Here is a 9,536-nt window from a genome sequence, read left to right as displayed (position 1 = left end):
AACGTGTGTGGACCCAGGCCCATCGACAGCTTTCCCGAAGGATGGAGCAGACCAAGAAGCGAGCCGACCGACGACGTCGGACGGCTCAGACCTATAAGCCGGGTGACCGTGTTTGGCTTTCTACACAGCACCTCCGGTTGCCTCGGGGTCGTAAGTTGGGTCCGAAATACATCGGTCCCTTTCGTGTGCTCACGCGCATGGGACCCGTTACTTACCGCCTGCAGCTGCCTAGATTATACCGCATCCACCCGGTGTTTCACGTGTCTCTCCTGAAACCCGTACGCTACAGCCTGGCTCACGCCCCCTCCGATGCTCAGGATCCACCGCCGCCGATCGCTTTGACCGACGGCGACGCGTACGCGGTACACTCCCTCCTGGATTCTCGTCGCCGGGGAAGGGGTCTTCAGTATCTCGTGGACTGGGTGGGATACGGTCCCGAGGAGAGGTGCTGGGTTCCCGCTTCCGATGTTCTGGACCCCTCCTTGATCGCTCAATTCCATGCTGACCACCCCTCTCGGCCGGGACCCCGACCCCGGGGCAGACCGCCTCGCCGCGCCCGACCGCCGGGTGTCGGTCGTCAGAGGGGGGGCTCTGTCATGACGACAAGGGACACCACCCCCGGGAATTGACGCCACGCCTACCCGACTATTTAAACCCCGCACGGAGATCGCTCCGTGCGAGGTATTGTTAGTTATGACACTTCCAAGCGAACCTAATCCCTGTCTCTGTTTCAGCTCCGTTCCGCCCGATTCTCCCTACTCCCTTTGCCCGCGCCTCCTTCTCCTCCCCACCTCCCTCCCGGCCAGCCCTGATCGTCCCACGTGGTTCCTCCTCGTGTGTCTTGTCCACGTCATCGGACGGATTTCCCGGCTTCCCGACTCCCCTACGCCCGGCTTCAAGACATCCCCTCTGGACGCTCCTTCGGCTTCGGTGAACTGTATCGGACTGATATCTGGTTTCGACCCCGCTTGTCTTCTGGATCCGATCCTGCCTCGTCCCAATAAAAGACTTCTGAGCTCACCCGGGTGTTCTGTCGTAACAGCCCGGGGGGACACTGTGGATCATTCGCAGAGCACCTAGGCCAGTTTGAGTGTGATTGAACATATACATGCAGGAGTAAATCGTCTCCCAATCACATTGTGTCTATGTGTCTTAGTCTGACTCGGAGAAATTCGATTTAGTGCGATTTCAGTCGGACTAACATGTTTGCATGTACTTGAATAGTCCGCTTTTATTTGGACTAACACGATAATTCGATTTACTTAGTATGCATGTAACCGTACTGACTGAGGTCACTTTCTGAATTTCAGGGTCGATCTAACAAAGTTGGCACCTGCAAAAAACCACACTGCAGAAAACAACACTGGTCGTCTGGTTGTTGCCATGTGTTTCCAGGAACCTCCTTAGGAGTTTCTTCTGGGTTAATAGGCAGGTGGAGACATGGGGAGGGGGGGTTAGTTGGCAGGCAGTCCCAAGCACCTCCAGCTTTATTTAGGATGCCACGGCTTTTCTCACAAAAATGAGCCAGGCAGAGCGGACAGGGTAGGACTGAATGACATCATCGGAGTGGATTGATTGTTCTAAAGAGTTGTTTCCTCCTTCAAGCAGGTTAAATGAAGCTTTACATTTAGCATGCTGAAAGGAATCTATTTACACTTCAGAGAAATTGTCATTCCCATGCAGTAGACCATGAATAAATCACTACTACTCTAACAAAAGGATTGCCCCCCCCACCCCCCACCCAGTTATCAAAGGAGGCTTTTCAGCGCTGAAAGAGTATGAGGTCGTTTCTTTAGGATTACTCATGGTGGCTGCTAATTCTGTGTAATCTGGGGCACCCAGGAACCCTATCTTAGTATGAAGTCAATTTCAGGCCGACCCATAAGAGTCATGTTGCACAGCAGGGACAGAATTAGTGATTGGGAGCAATGTTGGGTCTTTACCAGCAGAGGGAGCTACACTGTAGTAGAGATCTAGCAATTTACATACATTCATTTTAATTTTATAGGGATAAGTTTTAGGTCCCCTCACTAAGACCACTCCAAGAGTTTTCTATTTTAAAGACCTACCTTGTGGCAATATCACTCTGTGTAAGTTTTTCTTGTTTCTTGATGTTCAGTCCTGTCTTGTGTTACATCCAAAATCACTCCCTTTTTTAACTTCCAGAATTCTTCTAAAATTAATCAGTTGAGTGTCGGATCAAAGCAGAAAAAACCTGTCATTCCATGACAGGCCACCGCTACAGGCTTTGATGTGGGGGGGGGGGGGGAGGGGGGTTGGTGTTAGGAGGAGCAGAGGAATCCGTGGTAAACAGGCCTGCATCAAATGCCGGGAGAGATTCCGGGGAGAATGAGACAGGAAGTCACCTGCCCCACCTGCCGGTGTGGCTGAAAGAGCCGCCGGTGTTTATTTACGGAACCGGGCAGCATGAGGCGGCTGTGGGTCGCTGTACTCGCCACACTGAGCACAGTATCTTAGCACAAAGGCAGCAGACCCAGTTTCCAGCTCCACTCAGTGCCAGCGCCGGCTCCGGGCTCGGCGCAGTGGACGCTCCGGGTTTTGGGGTGGGGGACCAAACTTTCTAGCCCATGACGCCCAAAATCTCAGCGCCAGAGACTCACAACCCCCATTTACCCAACCAATCGCAGTTACGGTGATTAAAATAGAATACTGTTCCACATTTGTTAGATTTTATAATCTGGAAATCATCCAATGACACCCCCTCCCCCAGTGTCTCATGACCCCCACTTCTGAGCCCCCAAGATTAAGCTACTTGTCACACCCATTTACCTTTTGGGTCTGGACCCTTCAGTTACAGTACATGCTTGTCGGTCCCTCGGAACAAAGACAGCACACCTGTGTATTGAGCCCTATTCCCAGCCTGGGACGTGGGGAAGGATGATCAGTCTCTGTGCAAGACCTCACCTGTCTCACCCATGTGGTCACAAAGATTCCATGTTTGGGCATTTCTGGGTGCAGCCCAGTTAACGGCTGACCAATGAAATTACTTTTGGGACCCCAAGGTGGCCTTGGTTTAGTGAATGGTACCTTGCTCTTTAAAACACTCCATGAACCCTGTGTGTAAATATAACAGTCCTCTTAGGTACAAACACTTTGTATTGGGTCAGCCTGGCTTTACCTATGGATGAATGTCTTTTCTGGGGAATCCCATAAATGAAAGTAATTATTGTGATACTGAACATTACTATGGGGAAAAGTACTTTCCATTCAAAGTTTAATACATGTCACAAATACATGGCTAAAAAAAATGTTTCGCATTTTCATTTTTTATGCAGGTACACAGTGTGTATATTTTTGAGTTTTATATTTTATAAGCAAGTGTTGCCTCTAAAATGGAATACATTCAGGGAGAGAATAGCTTGAGAAACAAAATTACAGATATTTTAAAATTCAATAATCTAAATATTAAGCTAAGCTAAAATTTTGCATACTCGAAATCAGCTTCTGTTTCAATGCAGCATGGCTGTCTGTCTGTGATCCCAGAGTGGAGGATTATGGGTAGCATTGCTACTCATGGAAACACTGGCACACATTGTGTTGTAGTGATACTAAATTAAACGTGCTATTTTTGCACTATGCTTTGTTTTTCTATCAATAAGGGTCTTTCTCTCAAATTAATTGGCAAATGTGATTTCTCCCATGGTCTGACCTGGAATGTGGAGCAAAAGACTCTAAGCCTCTGCAGGTCTCATGAAATCATAGGATTGTGACTTGACTGGAGTCTAGCTGGTAATAATCACATCTTGTGTTGTCTCAATGCTGTCTGGTGTGGTACTTGCAGTGAAACAGCTTCCACTAAGTTACAGAATGATATTGATAGCCTTAAATTTCTGTTTGATGAGCATTTATACAGACAAAAAAAAGAGAAAATGTGGGGGGGGGGGCATTGTACATGCCACAAATCTCACAAAGTATTGATTTCTGTTATATTTCTTTGTACTTTTACTTTCACAAGCATTTCTCCTTCATCCCCAAAATGGAAACTCACCATCACCAGGCTTGCTGGTTTCTGCCAGCTCTTCCTCTTCCTCCCACGGTACAAAATTGGGCAAACCAGCACCTCTGGTGTGGGTATGTCTGTGCCATGTGATGGACAGGCTTCCAGTCCAGGATGTTCCCATGTCTTGCCCCATACATGACCTCGGATTGGTTCCGGGTCCCTAAACGGACGAATCATCATAAGTGAATAAGTTTTAAAATAAACGCCTTTCACTATTCACACCTTACCCCCATCAGACAGCCAATGTTCTCAGCACCACTAATTATCTGTGAAAGAGGTGAACGGCCTATTCAAGAATCCTGGGCCCAATGATTTACCTCTAGCCTCCTTGAAGTATTGTGCTGATCAGCCAGCACCAGCAGTCACAGACGTCGTCAATCAACCCCTAGATCTCTTCCTTGCCTCAACCTGCTTAAAATGTTCAACAGTTACATAGGTCCCCGAAAAGCCAAGAATTCAAGGCATGAATGACTACTGACCAGTCACCCTGACATCAGTAATCACGAAGACTCCCTATAACAGACTCCCTATTAGACCCTCTGCAGACAAACAGGTCTGCAAATGTTATAGTCAACATGGGACTCCGCTTCATTTAACAGCATCTGGTGTCTCCTGAACCCTATGCTAGAATACTGTTTGTTGATTTAAGTTTGGTATTCAATACTATAATTCCACCTTTGTTACAGACTAAACGTTCCCAGTTGTCTCTGTCTAATGCTAGGAAGCAGCATGTGAGGCTGGGGAAGAGGACCTCAGGTTCTCTGATCCTCAGCACCGGAGCACCTCAGAACTGCATATTGTCTCCATTGCTCTCTTCCCAATACAACAACGACTGTACCTCCAGAGCCACGGCTATAAAACTTCTCAAGTTTGCAGATGACATCACACTAAATGGTGTCGCACACGATGGTAACGAGTCGGCATACAGAGAGAAGGAAGCCCAGCAAGTTACTTGTGCAGCTGTAGCGACCTGGGTACTCTTCAGACTATTGAGATGGTTGTGGACTTTTAGGAGACGACCCCGTCAACCACTTCCTCTCATCATACAGTAAGTGGAACAGCAGTTACCCAAACAGAGTCATTGAAATTCCTTGGGGACACCATCTCACGAAACCTTAAATGTGAAGCCAACACTGCCTCCACCATGAAGGCCCATCAGAGGGTGTCCTTCCTCTGACAGTTGAAGAAATTCAAGTCTGTTGTGGATCATGCACTAATAGGAAAAAGGCGTCATAGGTTGCAACCTGCCCCTTTTGCAGGAAGCTCTACAGCAACAGATGCAGAAAGAGAGCAGACAAGATTGTCACTGACACAACACATACTGCCAGCCCCATCTTTCAGCCACCACCTTCAGGGGTGAGACATCGGCCTGTTAAAACAAGAACTTAAAGGCACAGAGACTGTTTCTTCCCATGAGCCATAGCCCTGCTCAATAACAATGTTTGGATCGCCCATGCGGTGGCAAATATGCTGCAACTGGTTAAGTTTTTACTGTGCACATTACTAATCTTGTTACGTATTACACACTGCACAAGCACAATAACAATGCACATCCTTTATTTATTATTGTTTTGTTTGTAACTGTATTGTTCTTGGAGTAAACGTCAAGTCAAATTCCTTTTAAGTGAGACCTTACTGGGCCAGTAAAACTGATTCTGGATTCTGATTCTGAAAAGCTCAAACTTAACGTATTGGCAGGCATTAAAGATGAGCTGTAGTTTTTTTTTCCCCCCAAAGTATACTTCAGCTATTTTTCTAAATCACCTACTGTTTCAATGAGGCACAATGAGTGTCCCTCCATGATCCTGCCATTGAGGAGTGAAGGATTATGGGTATCGTCACAGTTCCAGGAAACACTGGCAGGCATTGTGTTGTGATACCAAATTAAATTATTTTTGCACTCCCCTATTGTCCATCAATCAAGAAGGATCACTCTCTCAGATTAATTGGCAAATATGATTTCTCCCATGGTTCCTCTGAAGTTAATTCCTCAACCACCATGACCAGGAATCCAGGTCAAAAAGACTGAGAGTCTCCACAGGTTAAAATAAACTAAGAAAAAACATTAAAATTGCTTGTCTGAAGCTCTATCCTGGGTTTTTCCTAAGCAGTATACATAGCAGGAGATGAAGAAAGTGGATAGAATCCTGTGGACCTTGTCTGATTCCCAATGTCCCGCATCTGCTCACTAGACAAGGTGGTGATGGGGGATGATGTTGGGATTTTTGCTTTGGCATGCGGGCATAGAATGAGCCAGTGTAGGAAGGGACACGTAAAAGAAGGCGTGAAGGCTTTCTTTTTTTTCCTGTTTTCTTCCCTCTCTTTACCCACCATTGTCTGCTTTCCAAAAGCCTGATGTAATGAAATTTAATCTTGTAACCTCGCCACGGTGAGCTCCCTCGTGTATCCTTTATGCAGCGGGCTGCCCTAAGCCATCGGCCCCACCCGGCTCTCCGGAGAAATCGCAAAGGAAAACAAAAGGCTCAGCAGGAATGTTCCAGTTCGGACAGCTCGCGGCCCAGGCACTGATGCTGCCGTGTCTGGCTGCACGGTTCCTGCGGATTGTTTCATGTGCCGTTTGGGTTGTGCGACGCTGCCGATGCGTGCTTTTCAGAAGGTAGCATTGCCGAATGTGTTGTGTAGTCCCAGGTATGGTTTCCCTGTGGCGTTTATTGTTGTATTGTTACGACACTAGCCCCAAAGAAGTGGATGTCAGGAATTCCTCTTAGGGTAGGTGGTTGGAGGGACTCTTTTTCCTGTTATCAAGGCACAAAGGTCTCCGCTAATTACATCAGGTCTGAAGCAGGGAGAGGTATGTGTGCGTAATTGCCCAGGATACCTCCTGCTGCCCGTGAACACGGCTGGTTCTCACCCCTTCCTTCCGTGCCTCTGCCAGACTGGGACAGCAAATTCATCCCCAGCCTCTTTGCAGGAGAGTGGGAAAAGAGGCCTCTCAGTCTCCCAGTGCAGTCGGCAGTTTAAAGTTTTGGACAAGTTCGTCTCCAGCAAAGGGCCAAAGAGAAGCTACAGATCAGAGGAGGCTGTACTGTGTGCTCAGTAATATCAAGACAAAGAAATTCTCTGAAATAGAGGGAATAAGCACTGGCTTCCCTGGGACGTGTTACTGAAAAGCACTGTGACCTTTCTAGCATGAACATGTGACAGTAGCATGTTAACACGCCCCTTTGACCCAAGTTTAGGGATTATGGGGTTACCTCAAGTCAGCTCATTCTCTCGATTTCAGCCCTGCTTAGCCTCAATACAAACCCTTTGTTATAAAGGCCCTGATTATCTCAGCCCATGTTGATGGCTGGACTCAAATATAGACTTGCGACCCACATGGTTATTATCATTAAACTTGAACAGTTGAGGTAAAATTCCCCAGGGCACAAGGCACCAGTACCTCTTGGATTACAAGCTTACTCATCTAAACACTGGCGGCCATCCAGGGGCTGGGGAGACAACCCCCCCCCCCCCCATCAACAGATGAAAGTGACATCAGTCACTGTGTTGGGCCAGTTTAGAGTTTAATAATTTACTGAAACTATTCAATAACAAGGTCCCTGCTGGACGGGGGGTGGGGGGGGGGGGGGCAGATTTCAGAGGCTGAGTTCTAATTAGTCTCTGATTAAAAACCTATAACATAAGGTAAAGGGACGCATCACCCGAAAAACTGAATGATACCTCACATGACAGACCGCAACGAGTGACAGTGGTCTGGTCCCCACAGACCTTGGTGTGACAGTCGGCTGGTGCCGATCCGATTCATCTCTCTGCTAGTCAGGTCAGCACTTTCTGGGTTCCTGTTAATGGGATTTTCAAGCCCTGCTCTCATCCGAGCCCTCAAACTTGAATCTGACTGAGCTGAAGCTTCCCATGCTGACTAACCACAGAGACGGTGCTCTGGGAGAACCTGGGAGATGTTTTTGCATAAATTGATGTTCACACTCACATCCCAAAGCTGTTATGTACTTGAACCCTTACAAAACACCTTGGATGTGGAAAGATCTGTGTTTATATCTTTCCTATCCATGCAGATTTGTGCTTAGCAGAACCCTTTGGTTACAACATACAGCAGGGATTTTCTGATTAGATAAAACCGAATTTTGCTAATGGAGTCGATAATGTCCCTCCTTCCCACGCTGTCCTATGAAGGCAAAACTCTACGCTGACCCCGAAAATGAGAAAAAGGGTGTTTTGCCTTTTTATAGTTTTATAAAAAGTTACCACAATATTCACACTCTGCTTTCATAAAAACCGAGGATAGTTGAATTAAGGTAACAAAATCAAACCTAAGGGGCCCGATTTCAATCAAAACTCAGTTTTGCCTTTATAGTGCAGCACAGTCTGCATTTAAAGGGTTTACATTCTGTCCGGCTTGCAATTTCCTGATACATTTGTTTGATGTACTGCTGTGGATACCACTCCCTATGAAAAAACATTAAACATGACTGTTTTGTAACATGTGTCTATATAAACCCTTGTTGCATTATGATGTCATAATAGAAACATTTACCAAGAACATTATGATTTATGGGAAAAGCACTGAGATAATGTAAATAAGGAAGTGTTACTCAGAGAAATATCTGAAATAAGAATCTGTTCAGACATCATCCTTGGGAATGACGTGAACCTTATCCATCCCTATACTTTCCTCCAAAGTATATCTCTCACACAGACACTCATGTGCTCCATAAAAAGCTTATTACAGATGAGCTGTATCTCGGTCTCATGTACTATCTTACTGTACCATGCCTCCCCAAGACTGAAACCTTTGTTCTTACATCTCTGTCCCCTCTAATCACATGCCATTAACTGAAATCTGCCTGTGTGAAAGATTTCTTTTTGAAAACACACCAGATGTCCCCAGATCTTGGAGTTTCCCTAAATAGTTTTTCCGGACCTTTCCATTTCAATATAAGGAGGAGATCCACCACAATCCATACCCTCAGATCTGTGCCTCACCTCCCCTGACTCCCCCTCTAGGTCTTCCTTAGGAACGCCCCCCCCCCACCCCTGAAAACTGTCCAGGGATGGACGTCTCAATCTTCTGTCTTCATCTGGGTGAACGTCCCCTGCAATTTGAAGCTCTCCTAGCAGCCTCAATTGAAAAACAGGCATGCGCCGACTTGCAGTCGATTAGGGCGACCTGCAGATCTTTCACTGCCTTCTGGAAACCCAAGCTTAATGTGTGTATGCATGTTTCTCGAAGAAAAGTTGCCAAGGAAAACAAATCTGTATTTTCTTAGCAGAGAATCTTATCTGGGGCACCTTAGTTTACATTTTTTTAATCTGAACTGAGGTAACTTCAAATTATATCTGTTCTTAAAGGTACAAGGATAAAAGTTACTTAGACGGGGATTAAAAAGAATGTCAGATATCGCTATCCTACTTTCAGATGATTATAAGCCTAAGAACCAAATGAATGTAAAATTATTTCAAAATATCATTACATTAAAATCTGATGTTTCTGTAAAGCAGACGCACGGAGTAGTTTGGTCTCATGTTGACTAAA

This window comes from Paramormyrops kingsleyae, chromosome 4, assembly GCF_048594095.1.
Source record: "Paramormyrops kingsleyae isolate MSU_618 chromosome 4, PKINGS_0.4, whole genome shotgun sequence".
NCBI lineage: Eukaryota > Metazoa > Chordata > Actinopteri > Osteoglossiformes > Mormyridae > Paramormyrops > Paramormyrops kingsleyae.
The sequence above is the reverse complement of the archived record's forward strand: the minus strand, read 5'-3'. Positions refer to the sequence as shown.